Below are 15,143 nucleotides of genomic sequence, written 5' to 3'. Positions count from 1 at the left end.
TTCAGTTGCCAACTCCACTCCATACATATATATGGGGAGGTACAAGCTCCAACTCGGTTTTACAGTGAAAACGGCAGGCACTTCAAACCGGCACTAGGAAACAGACTGAGAAACCAGAGTAAGGGTTTCTCCTGCAACCCGTTCCCTTTGTGCTGGATGAACGAACGTCTCTCCACATGCTCAGTTCTGAGAGATAAGTGTGTGTGAAAGCCGTCCTTCACCTAGCTTGAAGGGAACACAAAGTTTCTTTTCAGTTGCCAACTCCACACCATACATATATATGGGGAGGTACAAGCTCCAACTCGGTTTTACAGTGAAAACGGCAGGCACTTCAAACCGGCACTAGGAAACAGACTGAGAAACCAGAGTAAGGGTTTCTCCTGCAACCCGTTCCCTTTGTGCTGGATGAACGAACGTCTCTCCACATGCTTTGTTCTGAGAGATAAGTGTGTGTGAAAGCCGTCCTTCACCTAGCTTGAAGGGAACACAAAGTTTCTTTTCAGTTGCCAACTCCACTCCATACATATATATGGGGAGGTACAAGCTCCAACTCGGTGTTACAGTGAAAACGGCAGGCACTTCAAACCGGCACTAGGAAACAGACTGAGAAACCACAGTAAGGGTTTCTCCTGCAACCCGTTCCCTTTGTGCTGGATGAACGAACGTCTCTCCACATGCTCAGTTCTGAGAGATAAGTGTGTGTGAAAGCCGTCCTTCACCTAGCTTGAAGGGAACACAAAGTTTCTTTTCAGTTGCCAACTCCACTCCATACATATATATGGGGAGGTACAAGCTCCAACTCGGTGTTACAGTGAAAACGGCAGGCACTTCAAACCGGCACTAGGAAACAGACTGAGAAACCACAGTAAGGGTTTCTCCTGCAACCCGTTCCCTTTGTGCTGGATGAACGAACGTCTCTCCACATGCTCAGTTCTGAGAGATAAGTGTGTGTGAAAGCCGTCCTTCACCTAGCTTGAAGGGAACACAAAGTTTCTTTTCAGTTGCCAACTCCACTCCATACATATATATGGGGAGGTACAAGCTCCAACTCGGTTTTACAGTGAAAACGGCAGGCACTTCAAACCGGCACTAGGAAACAGACTGAGAAACCACAGTAAAGGTTTCTCCAGCAACCCGTTCCCTTTGTGCTGGATGAACGAACGTCTCTCCACATGCTCAGTTCTGAGAGATAAGTGTGTGTGAAAGCCGTCCTTCACCTAGCTTGAAGGGAACACAAAGTTTCTTTTCAGTTGCCAACTCCACTCCATACATATATATGGGGAGGTACAAGCTCCAACTCCGTATTACAGTGAAAACGGCAGGCACTTCAAACCGGCACTAGGAAACAGACTGAGAAACCAGAGTAAGGGTTTCTCCTGCAACCCGTTCCCTTTGTGCTGGATGAACGAACGTCTCTCCACGTGCTCAGTTCTGAGAGATAAGTGTGTGTGAAAGCCGTCCTTCACCTAGCTTGAAGGGAACACAAAGTTTCTTTTCAGTTGCCAACTCCACTCCATACATATATATGGGGAGGTACAAGCTCCAACTCGGTTTTACAGTGAAAACGGCAGGCACTTCAAACCGGCACTAGGAAACCGGCTGAGAATCTAGAGTAAGGGTTTCTCCTGCAACCCGTTCCCTTTGTGCTGGATGAACGAACGTCTCTCCACATGCTCAGTTCTGAGAGATAAGTGTGTGTGAAAGCCGTCCTTCACCTAGCTTGAAGGGAACACAAAGTTTCTTTTCAGTTGCCAACTCCACTCCATACATATATATGGGGAGGTACAAGCTCCAACTCGGTTTTACAGTGAAAACGGCAGGCACTTCAAACCGGCACTAGGAAACAGACTGAGAAACCAGAGTAAGGGTTTCTCCTGCAACCCGTTCCCTTTGTGCTGGATGAACGAACGTCTCTCCACATGCTCAGTTCTGAGAGATAAGTGTGTGTGAAAGCCGTCCTTCACCTAGCTTGAAGGGAACACAAAGTTTCTTTTCAGTTGCCAACTCCACACCATACATATATATGGGGAGGTACAAGCTCCAACTCGGTTTTACAGTGAAAACGGCAGGCACTTCAAACCGGCACTAGGAAACAGACTGAGAAACCAGAGTAAGGGTTTCTCCTGCAACCCGTTCCCTTTGTGCTGGATGAACGAACGTCTCTCCACATGCTCAGTTCTGAGAGATAAGTGTGTGTGAAAGCCGTCCTTCACCTAGCTTGAAGGGAACACAAAGTTTCTTTTCAGTTGCCAACTCCACTCCATACATATATATGGGGAGGTACAAGCTCCAACTCGGTGTTACAGTGAAAACGGCAGGCACTTCAAACCGGCACTAGGAAACAGACTGAGAATCCACAGTAAGGGATTCTCCTGCAACCCGTTCCCTTTGTGCTGGATGAACGAACGTCTCTCCACATGCTCAGTTCTGAGAGATAAGTGTGTGTGAAAGCCGTCCTTCACCTAGCTTGAAGGGAACACAAAGTTTCTTTTCAGTTGCCAACTCCACTCCATACATATATATGGGGAGGTACAAGCTCCAACTCGGTTTTACAGTGAAAACGGCAGGCACTTCAAACCGGCACTAGGAAACAGACTGAGAAACCAGAGTAAGGGTTTCTCCTGCAACCCGTTCCCTTTGTGCTGGATGAACGAACGTCTCTCCACATGCTCAGTTCTGAGAGATAAGTGTGTGTGAAAGCCGTCCTTCACCTAGCTTGAAGGGAACACAAAGTTTCTTTTCAGTTGCCAACTCCACTCCATACATATATATGGGCAGGTACAAGCTCCAACTCGGTTTTACAGTGAAAACGGCAGGCACTTCAAACCGGCACTAGGAAACAGACTGAGAAACCACAGTAAGGGTTTCTCCTGCAACCCGTTCCCTTTGTGCTGGATGAACGAACGTCTCTCCACATGCTCAGTTCTGAGAGATAAGTGTGTGTGAAAGCCGTCCTTCACCTAGCTTGAAGGGAACACAAAGTTTCTTTTCAGTTGCCAACTCCACTCCATACATATATATGGGGAGGTACAAGCTCCAACTCGGTTTTACAGTGAAAACGGCAGGCACTTCAAACCGGCACTAGGAAACAGACTGAGAAACCACAGTAAAGGTTTCTCCAGCAACCCGTTCCCTTTGTGCTGGATGAACGAACGTCTCTCCACATGCTCAGTTCTGAGAGATAAGTGTGTGTGAAAGCCGTCCTTCACCTAGCTTGAAGGGAACACAAAGTTTCTTTTCAGTTGCCAACTCCACTCCATACATATATATGGGGAGGTACAAGCTCCAACTCCGTATTACAGTGAAAACGGCAGGCACTTCAAACCGGCACTAGGAAACAGACTGAGAAACCAGAGTAAGGGTTTCTCCTGCAACCCGTTCCCTTTGTGCTGGATGAACGAACGTCTCTCCACATGCTCAGTTCTGAGAGATAAGTGTGTGTGAAAGCCGTCCTTCACCTAGCTTGAAGGGAACACAAAGTTTCTTTTCAGTTGCCAACTCCACTCCATACATATATATGGGGAGGTACAAGCTCCAACTCGGTTTTACAGTGAAAACGGCAGGCACTTCAAACCGGCACTAGGAAACCGGCTGAGAATCTAGAGTAAGGGTTTCTCCTGCAACCCGTTCCCTTTGTGCTGGATGAACGAACGTCTCTCCACATGCTCAGTTCTGAGAGATAAGTGTGTGTGAAAGCCGTCCTTCACCTAGCTTGAAGGGAACACAAAGTTTCTTTTCACTTGCCAACTCCACACCATACATATATATGGGGAGGTACAAGCTCCAACTCGGTTTTACAGTGAAAACGGCAGGCACTTCAAACCGGCACTAGGAAACAGACTGAGAAACCAGAGTAAGGGTTTCTCCTGCAACCCGTTCCCTTTGTGCTGGATGAACGAACGTCTCTCCACATGCTCAGTTCTGAGAGATAAGTGTGTGTGAAAGCCGTCCTTCACCTAGCTTGAAGGGAACACAAAGTTTCTTTTCAGTTGCCAACTCCACTCCATACATATATATGGGGAGGTACAAGCTCCAACTCGGTGTTACAGTGAAAACGGCAGGCACTTCAAACCGGCACTAGGAAACAGACTGAGAATCCACAGTAAGGGATTCTCCTGCAACCCGTTCCCTTTGTGCTGGATGAACGAACGTCTCTCCACATGCTCAGTTCTGAGAGATAAGTGTGTGTGAAAGCCGTCCTTCACCTAGCTTGAAGGGAACACAAAGTTTCTTTTCAGTTGCCAACTCCACTCCATACATATATATGGGGAGGTACAAGCTCCAACTCGGTTTTACAGTGAAAACGGCAGGCACTTCAAACCGGCACTAGGAAACAGACTGAGAAACCAGAGTAAGGGTTTCTCCTGCAACCCGTTCCCTTTGTGCTGGATGAACGAACGTCTCTCCACATGCTCAGTTCTGAGAGATAAGTGTGTGTGAAAGCCGTCCTTCACCTAGCTTGAAGGGAACACAAAGTTTCTTTTCAGTTGCCAACTCCACTCCATACATATATATGGGGAGGTACAAGCTCCAACTCGGTTTTACAGTGAAAACGGCAGGCACTTCAAACCGGCACTAGGAAACAGACTGAGAAACCACAGTAAGGGTTTCTCCTGCAACCCGTTCCCTTTGTGCTGGATGAACGAACGTCTCTCCACATGCTCAGTTCTGAGAGATAAGTGTGTGTGAAAGCCGTCCTTCACCTAGCTTGAAGGGAACACAAAGTTTCTTTTCAGTTGCCAACTCCACTCCATACATATATATGGGGAGGTACAAGCTCCAACTCGGTTTTACAGTGAAAACGGCAGGCACTTCAAACCGGCACTAGGAAACAGACTGAGAAACCAGAGTAAGGGTTTCTCCTGCAACCCGTTCCCTTTGTGCTGGATGAACGAACGTCTCTCCACATGCTCAGTTCTGAGAGATAAGTGTGTGTGAAAGCCGTCCTTCACCTAGCTTGAAGGGAACACAAAGTTTCTTTTCAGTTGCCAACTCCACACCATACATATATATGGGGAGGTACAAGCTCCAACTCGGTTTTACAGTGAAAACGGCAGGCACTTCAAACCGGCACTAGGAAACAGACTGAGAAACCAGAGTAAGGGTTTCTCCTGCAACCCGTTCCCTTTGTGCTGGATGAACGAACGTCTCTCCACATGCTCAGTTCTGAGAGATAAGTGTGTGTGAAAGCCGTCCTTCACCTAGCTTGAAGGGAACACAAAGTTTCTTTTCAGTTGCCAACTCCACTCCATACATATATATGGGGAGGTACAAGCTCCAACTCGGTGTTACAGTGAAAACGGCAGGCACTTCAAACCGGCACTAGGAAACAGACTGAGAATCCACAGTAAGGGATTCTCCTGCAACCCGTTCCCTTTGTGCTGGATGAACGAACGTCTCTCCACATGCTCAGTTCTGAGAGATAAGTGTGTGTGAAAGCCGTCCTTCACCTAGCTTGAAGGGAACACAAAGTTTCTTTTCAGTTGCCAACTCCACTCCATACATATATATGGGGAGGTACAAGCTCCAACTCGGTTTTACAGTGAAAACGGCAGGCACTTCAAACCGGCACTAGGAAACAGACTGAGAAACCACAGTAAGGGTTTCTCCTGCAACCCGTTCCCTTTGTGCTGGATGAACGAACGTCTCTCCACATGCTCAGTTCTGAGAGATAAGTGTGTGTGAAAGCCGTCCTTCACCTAGCTTGAAGGGAACACAAAGTTTCTTTTCAGTTGCCAACTCCACTCCATACATATATATGGGGAGGTACAAGCTCCAACTCGGTTTTACAGTGAAAACGGCAGGCACTTCAAACCGGCACTAGGAAACAGACTGAGAAACCACAGTAAGGGTTTCTCCTGCAACCCGTTCCCTTTGTGCTGGATGAACGAACGTCTCTCCACATGCTCAGTTCTGAGAGATAAGTGTGTGTGAAAGCCGTCCTTCACCTAGCTTGAAGGGAACACAAAGTTTCTTTTCAGTTGCCAACTCCACTCCATACATATATATGGGGAGGTACAAGCTCCAACTCGGTTTTACAGTGAAAACGGCAGGCACTTCAAACCGGCACTAGGAAACAGACTGAGAAACCACAGTAAAGGTTTCTCCAGCAACCCGTTCCCTTTGTGCTGGATGAACGAACGTCTCTCCACATGCTCAGTTCTGAGAGATAAGTGTGTGTGAAAGCCGTCCTTCACCTAGCTTGAAGGGAACACAAAGTTTCTTTTCAGTTGCCAACTCCACTCCATACATATATATGGGGAGGTACAAGCTCCAACTCCGTATTACAGTGAAAACGGCAGGCACTTCAAACCGGCACTAGGAAACAGACTGAGAAACCAGAGTAAGGGTTTCTCCTGCAACCCGTTCCCTTTGTGCTGGATGAACGAACGTCTCTCCACATGCTCAGTTCTGAGAGATAAGTGTGTGTGAAAGCCGTCCTTCACCTAGCTTGAAGGGAACACAAAGTTTCTTTTCAGTTGCCAACTCCACTCCATACATATATATGGGGAGGTACAAGCTCCAACTCGGTTTTACAGTGAAAACGGCAGGCACTTCAAACCGGCACTAGGAAACCGGCTGAGAATCTAGAGTAAGGGTTTCTCCTGCAACCCGTTCCCTTTGTGCTGGATGAACGAACGTCTCTCCACATGCTCAGTTCTGAGAGATAAGTGTGTGTGAAAGCCGTCCTTCACCTAGCTTGAAGGGAACACAAAGTTTCTTTTCAGTTGCCAACTCCACACCATACATATATATGGGGAGGTACAAGCTCCAACTCGGTTTTACAGTGAAAACGGCAGGCACTTCAAACCGGCACTAGGAAACAGACTGAGAAACCAGAGTAAGGGTTTCTCCTGCAACCCGTTCCCTTTGTGCTGGATGAACGAACGTCTCTCCACATGCTCAGTTCTGAGAGATAAGTGTGTGTGAAAGCCGTCCTTCACCTAGCTTGAAGGGAACACAAAGTTTCTTTTCAGTTGCCAACTCCACTCCATACATATATATGGGGAGGTACAAGCTCCAACTCGGTGTTACAGTGAAAACGGCAGGCACTTCAAACCGGCACTAGGAAACAGACTGAGAATCCACAGTAAGGGATTCTCCTGCAACCCGTTCCCTTTGTGCTGGATGAACGAACGTCTCTCCACATGCTCAGTTCTGAGAGATAAGTGTGTGTGAAAGCCGTCCTTCACCTAGCTTGAAGGGAACACAAAGTTTCTTTTCAGTTGCCAACTCCACTCCATACATATATATGGGGAGGTACAAGCTCCAACTCGGTTTTACAGTGAAAACGGCAGGCACTTCAAACCGGCACTAGGAAACACACTGAGAAACCAGAGTAAGGGTTTCTCCTGCAACCCGTTCCCTTTGTGCTGGATGAACGAACGTCTCTCCACATGCTCAGTTCTGAGAGATAAGTGTGTGTGAAAGCCGTCCTTCACCTAGCTTGAAGGGAACACAAAGTTTCTTTTCAGTTGCCAACTCCACTCCATACATATATATGGGGAGGTACAAGCTCCAACTCGGTTTTACAGTGAAAACGGCAGGCACTTCAAACCGGCACTAGGAAACAGACTGAGAAACCACAGTAAGGGTTTCTCCTGCAACCCGTTCCCTTTGTGCTGGATGAACGAACGTCTCTCCACATGCTCAGTTCTGAGAGATAAGTGTGTGTGAAAGCCGTCCTTCACCTAGCTTGAAGGGAACACAAAGTTTCTTTTCAGTTGCCAACTCCACTCCATACATATATATGGGGAGGTACAAGCTCCAACTCGGTTTTACAGTGAAAACGGCAGGCACTTCAAACCGGCACTAGGAAACAGACTGAGAAACCACAGTAAAGGTTTCTCCAGCAACCCGTTCCCTTTGTGCTGGATGAACGAACGTCTCTCCACATGCTCAGTTCTGAGAGATAAGTGTGTGTGAAAGCCGTCCTTCACCTAGCTTGAAGGGAACACAAAGTTTCTTTTCAGTTGCCAACTCCACTCCATACATATATATGGGGAGGTATAAGCTCCAACTCCGTATTACAGTGAAAACGGCAGGCACTTCAAACCGGCACTAGGAAACAGACTGAGAAACCAGAGTAAGGGTTTCTCCTGCAACCCGTTCCCTTTGTGCTGGATGAACGAACGTCTCTCCACATGCTCAGTTCTGAGAGATAAGTGTGTGTGAAAGCCGTCCTTCACCTAGCTTGAAGGGAACACAAAGTTTCTTTTCAGTTGCCAACTCCACTCCATACATATATATGGGGAGGTACAAGCTCCAACTCGGTTTTACAGTGAAAACGGCAGGCACTTCAAACCGGCACTAGGAAACCGGCTGAGAATCTAGAGTAAGGGTTTCTCCTGCAACCCGTTCCCTTTGTGCTGGATGAACGAACGTCTCTCCACATGCTCAGTTCTGAGAGATAAGTGTGTGTGAAAGCCGTCCTTCACCTAGCTTGAAGGGAACACAAAGTTTCTTTTCAGTTGCCAACTCCACTCCATACATATATATGGGGAGGTACAAGCTCCAACTCGGTTTTACAGTGAAAACGGCAGGCACTTCAAACCGGCACTAGGAAACAGACTGAGAAACCAGAGTAAGGGTTTCTCCTGCAACCCGTTCCCTTTGTGCTGGATGAACGAACGTCTCTCCACATGCTCAGTTCTGAGAGATAAGTGTGTGTGAAAGCCGTCCTTCACCTAGCTTGAAGGGAACACAAAGTTTCTTTTCAGTTGCCAACTCCACACCATACATATATATGGGGAGGTACAAGCTCCAACTCGGTTTTACAGTGAAAACGGCAGGCACTTCAAACCGGCACTAGGAAACAGACTGAGAAACCAGAGTAAGGGTTTCTCCTGCAACCCGTTCCCTTTGTGCTGGATGAACGAACGTCTCTCCACATGCTCAGTTCTGAGAGATAAGTGTGTGTGAAAGCCGTCCTTCACCTAGCTTGAAGGGAACACAAAGTTTCTTTTCAGTTGCCAACTCCACTCCATACATATATATGGGGAGGTACAAGCTCCAACTCGGTGTTACAGTGAAAACGGCAGGCACTTCAAACCGGCACTAGGAAACAGACTGAGAATCCACAGTAAGGGATTCTCCTGCAACCCGTTCCCTTTGTGCTGGATGAACGAACGTCTCTCCACATGCTCAGTTCTGAGAGATAAGTGTGTGTGAAAGCCGTCCTTCACCTAGCTTGAAGGGAACACAAAGTTTCTTTTCAGTTGCCAACTCCACTCCATACATATATATGGGGAGGTACAAGCTCCAACTCGGTTTTACAGTGAAAACGGCAGGCACTTCAAACCGGCACTAGGAAACAGACTGAGAAACCAGAGTAAGGGTTTCTCCTGCAACCCGTTCCCTTTGTGCTGGATGAACGAACGTCTCTCCACATGCTCAGTTCTGAGAGATAAGTGTGTGTGAAAGCCGTCCTTCACCTAGCTTGAAGGGAACACAAAGTTTCTTTTCAGTTGCCAACTCCACTCCATACATATATATGGGGAGGTACAAGCTCCAACTCGGTTTTACAGTGAAAACGGCAGGCACTTCAAACCGGCACTAGGAAACAGACTGAGAAACCACAGTAAGGGTTTCTCCTGAAACCCGTTCCCTTTGTGCTGGATGAACGAACGTCTCTCCACATGCTCAGTTCTGAGAGATAAGTGTGTGTGAAAGCCGTCCTTCACCTAGCTTGAAGGGAACACAAAGTTTCTTTTCAGTTGCCAACTCCACTCCATACATATATATGGGGAGGTACAAGCTCCAACTCGGTTTTACAGTGAAAACGGCAGGCACTTCAAACCGGCACTAGGAAACAGACTGAGAAACCACAGTAAAGGTTTCTCCAGCAACCCGTTCCCTTTGTGCTGGATGAACGAACGTCTCTCCACATGCTCAGTTCTGAGAGATAAGTGTGTGTGAAAGCCGTCCTTCACCTAGCTTGAAGGGAACACAAAGTTTCTTTTCAGTTGCCAACTCCACTCCATACATATATATGGGGAGGTACAAGCTCCAACTCCGTATTACAGTGAAAACGGCAGGCACTTCAAACCGGCACTAGGAAACAGACTGAGAAACCAGAGTAAGGGTTTCTCCTGCAACCCGTTCCCTTTGTGCTGGATGAACGAACGTCTCTCCACATGCTCAGTTCTGAGAGATAAGTGTGTGTGAAAGCCGTCCTTCACCTAGCTTGAAGGGAACACAAAGTTTCTTTTCAGTTGCCAACTCCACTCCATACATATATATGGGCAGGTACAAGCTCCAACTCGGTTTTACAGTGAAAACGGCAGGCACTTCAAACCGGCACTAGGAAACAGACTGAGAAACCACAGTAAGGGTTTCTCCTGCAACCCGTTCCCTTTGTGCTGGATGAACGAACGTCTCTCCACATGCTCAGTTCTGAGAGATAAGTGTGTGTGAAAGCCGTCCTTCACCTAGCTTGAAGGGAACACAAAGTTTCTTTTCAGTTGCCAACTCCACTCCATACATATATATGGGGAGGTACAAGCTCCAACTCGGTTTTACAGTGAAAACGGCAGGCACTTCAAACCGGCACTAGGAAACAGACTGAGAAACCAGAGTAAGGGTTTCTCCTGCAACCCGTTCCCTTTGCGCTGAATGAACGAACGTCTCTCCACATGCTCAGTTCTGAGAGATAAGTGTGTGTGAAAGCCGTCCTTCACATAGCTTGAAGGGAACACAAAGTTTCTTTTCAGTTGCAAACTCCACTCAATACATATATATGGGGAGGTACAGTCTCCAACTCGGTTTTACAGTGAAAACGGCAGGCACTTCAAACCGGCACTAGGAAACAGACTGAGAAACCAGAGTAAGGGTTTCTCCTGCAACCCGTTCCCTTTGTGCTGGATGAACGAACGTCTCTCCACATGCTCAGTTCTGAGAGATAAGTGTGTGTGAAAGCCGTCCTTCACCTAGCTTGAAGGGAACACAAAGTTACTTTTCAGTTGCCAACTCCACTCCATACATATATATGGGGAGGTACAAGCTCCAACTCGGTTTTACAGTGAAAACGGCAGGCACTTCAAACCGGCACTAGGAAACAGACTGAGAAACCAGAGTAAGGGTTTCTCCTGCAACCCGTTCCCTTTGTTCTGGATGAACGAACGTCTCTCCACATGCTCAGTTCTGAGAGATAAGTGTGTGTGAAAGCCGTCCTTCACCTAGCTTGAAGGGAACACAAAGTTTCTTTTCAGTTGCCAACTCCACTCCATACATATATATGGGGAGGTACAAGCTCCAACTCGGTTTTACAGTGAAAACGGCAGGCACTTCAAACCGGCACTAGGAAACAGACTGAGAAACCAGAGTAAGGGTTTCTCCTGCAACCCGTTCCCTTTGTGCTGGATGAACGAACGTCTCTCCACATGCTCAGTTCAGGGAGATAAGTGTGTGTGAAAGCCGTCCTTCACCTAGCTTGAAGGGAACACAAAGTTTCTTTTCAGTTGCCAACTCCACTTCATACATATATATGGGGAGGTACAAGCTCCAACTCGGTTTTACTGTGAAAACGGCAGGCACTTCAAACCGGCACTAGGAAACAGATTGAGAAACCAGAGTAAGGGTTTCTCCTGCAACCCGTTCCCTTTCTGCTGGATGAACGAACGTCTCTCCACATGCTCAGTTCAGAGAGATAAGTGTGTGTGAAAGCGGTCCTTCACCTAGCTTGAAGGGAACACAAAGTTTCTTTTGAGTTGTAAACTCCACTCCATACATATATATGGGGAGGTACAAGCTCCAACTCGGTTTTACAGTGAAAACGGCAGGCACTTCAAACCGGCACTAGGAAACAGACTGAGAAACCAGAGTAAGGGTTTTTCCTGCAACCCGTTCCCTTTGTGCTGGATGAACGAACGTCTCTCCACATGCTCAGTTCTGAGAGATAAGTGTGTGTGAAAGCCGTCCTTCACCTAGCTTGAATGGAACACAAAGTTTCTTTTCAGTTGCCAAATCCACTCCATACATATATATGAGGAGGTACAAGCTCCAACTCGGTTTTACAGTGAAAACGGCAGGCACTTCAAACCGGCACTAGGAAACAGCCTGAAACCACAGTAAGGGTTTCTCCTGCAACCCGTTCCCTTTGTGCTGGATGAACGAACGTCTCTCCACATGCTCAGTTCTGAGAGATAAGTGTGTGTGAAAGCCGTCCTTCACCTAGCTTGAAGGGAACACAAAGTTTCTTTTCAGTTGCCAACTCCACTCCATACATATATATGGGGAGGTACAAGCTCCAACTCGGTTTTACAGTGAAAACGGCAGGCACTTCAAACCGGCACTAGGAAACAGACTGAGAAACCAGAGTAAGGGTTTCTCCTGCAACCCGTTCCCTTTGTGCTGGATGAACGAACGTCTCTCCACATGCTCAGTTCTGAGAGATAAGTGTGTGTGAAAGCCGTCCTTCACCTAGCTTGAAGGGAACACAAAGTTTCTTTTCAGTTGCCAACTCCACTCCATACATATATATGGGGAGGTACAAGCTCCAACTCGGTGTTACAGTGAAAACGGCAGGCACTTCAAACCGGCACTAGGAAACAGACTGAGAATCCACAGTAAGGGATTCGCCTGCAACCCGTTCCCTTTGTGCTGGATGAACGAACGTCTCTCCACATGCTCAGTTCTGAGAGATAAGTGTGTGTGAAAGCCGTCCTTCACCTAGCTTGAAGGGAACACAAAGTTTCTTTTCAGTTGCCAACTCCACTCCATACATATATATGGGGAGGTACAAGCTCCAACTCGGTTTTACAGTGAAAACGGCAGGCACTTCAAACCGGCACTAGGAAACAGACTGAGAAACCAGAGTAAGGGTTTCTCCTGCAACCCGTTCCCTTTGTGCTGGATGAACGAACGTCTCTCCACATGCTCAGTTCTGAGAGATAAGTGTGTGTGAAAGCCGTCCTTCACCTAGCTTGAAGGGAACACAAAGTTTCTTTTCAGTTGCCAACTCCACTCCATACATATATATGGGGAGGTACAAGCTCCAACTCGGTTTTACAGTGAAAACGGCAGGCACTTCAAACCGGCACTAGGAAACAGACTGAGAAACCACAGTAAGGGTTTCTCCTGCAACCCGTTCCCTTTGTGCTGGATGAACGAACGTCTCTCCACATGCTCAGTTCTGAGAGATAAGTGTGTGTGAAAGCCGTCCTTCACCTAGCTTGAAGGGAACACAAAGTTTCTTTTCAGTTGCCAACTCCACTCCATACATATATATGGGGAGGTACAAGCTCCAACTCGGTTTTACAGTGAAAACGGCAGGCACTTCAAACCGGCACTAGGAAACAGACTGAGAAACCACAGTAAAGGTTTCTCCAGCAACCCGTTCCCTTTGTGCTGGATGAACGAACGTCTCTCCACATGCTCAGTTCTGAGAGATAAGTGTGTGTGAAAGCCGTCCTTCACCTAGCTTGAAGGGAACACAAAGTTTCTTTTCAGTTGCCAACTCCACTCCATACATATATATGGGGAGGTACAAGCTCCAACTCCGTATTACAGTGAAAACGGCAGGCACTTCAAACCGGCACTAGGAAACAGACTGAGAAACCAGAGTAAGGGTTTCTCCTGCAACCCGTTCCCTTTGTGCTGGATGAACGAACGTCTCTCCACATGCTCAGTTCTGAGAGATAAGTGTGTGTGAAAGCCGTCCTTCACCTAGCTTGAAGGGAACACAAAGTTTCTTTTCAGTTGCCAACTCCACTCCATACATATATATGGGGAGGTACAAGCTCCAACTCGGTTTTACAGTGAAAACGGCAGGCACTTCAAACCGGCACTAGGAAACCGGCTGAGAATCTAGAGTAAGGGTTTCTCCTGCAACCCGTTCCCTTTGTGCTGGATGAACGAACGTCTCTCCACATGCTCAGTTCTGAGAGATAAGTGTGTGTGAAAGCCGTCCTTCACCTAGCTTGAAGGGAACACAAAGTTTCTTTTCAGTTGCCAACTCCACTCCATACATATATATGGGGAGGTACAAGCTCCAACTCGGTTTTACAGTGAAAACGGCAGGCACTTCAAACCGGCACTAGGAAACAGACTGAGAAACCAGAGTAAGGGTTTCTCCTGCAACCCGTTCCCTTTGCGCTGAATGAACGAACGTCTCTCCACATGCTCAGTTCTGAGAGATAAGTGTGTGTGAAAGCCGTCCTTCACATAGCTTGAAGGGAACACAAAGTTTCTTTTCAGTTGCAAACTCCACTCAATACATATATATGGGGAGGTACAGTCTCCAACTCGGTTTTACAGTGAAAACGGCAGGCACTTCAAACCGGCACTAGGAAACAGACTGAGAAACCAGAGTAAGGGTTTCTCCTGCAACCCGTTCCCTTTGTGCTGGATGAACGAACGTCTCTCCACATGCTCAGTTCTGAGAGATAAGTGTGTGTGAAAGCCGTCCTTCACCTAGCTTGAAGGGAACACAAAGTTACTTTTCAGTTGCCAACTCCACTCCATACATATATATGGGGAGGTACAAGCTCCAACTCGGTTTTACAGTGAAAACGGCAGGCACTTCAAACCGGCACTAGGAAACAGACTGAGAAACCAGAGTAAGGGTTTCTCCTGCAACCCGTTCCCTTTGTTCTGGATGAACGAACGTCTCTCCACATGCTCAGTTCTGAGAGATAAGTGTGTGTGAAAGCCGTCCTTCACCTAGCTTGAAGGGAACACAAAGTTTCTTTTCAGTTGCCAACTCCACTCCATACATATATATGGGGAGGTACAAGCTCCAACTCGGTTTTACAGTGAAAACGGCAGGCACTTCAAACCGGCACTAGGAAACAGACTGAGAAACCAGAGTAAGGGTTTCTCCTGCAACCCGTTCCCTTTGTGCTGGATGAACGAACGTCTCTCCACATGCTCAGTTCAGGGAGATAAGTGTGTGTGAAAGCCGTCCTTCACCTAGCTTGAAGGGAACACAAAGTTTCTTTTCAGTTGCCAACTCCACTTCATACATATATATGGGGAGGTACAAGCTCCAACTCGGTTTTACTGTGAAAACGGCAGGCACTTCAAACCGGCACTAGGAAACAGATTGAGAAACCAGAGTAAGGGTTTCTCCTGCAACCCGTTCCCTTTGTGCTGGATGAACGAACGTCTCTCCACATGCTCAGTTCAGGGAGATAAGTGTGTGT

Source organism: Vicugna pacos, chromosome 20, assembly GCF_048564905.1.
Source record: "Vicugna pacos chromosome 20, VicPac4, whole genome shotgun sequence".
Classification (NCBI taxonomy): Eukaryota; Metazoa; Chordata; class Mammalia; order Artiodactyla; family Camelidae; genus Vicugna; species Vicugna pacos.
The sequence above is the reverse complement of the archived record's forward strand: the minus strand, read 5'-3'. Positions refer to the sequence as shown.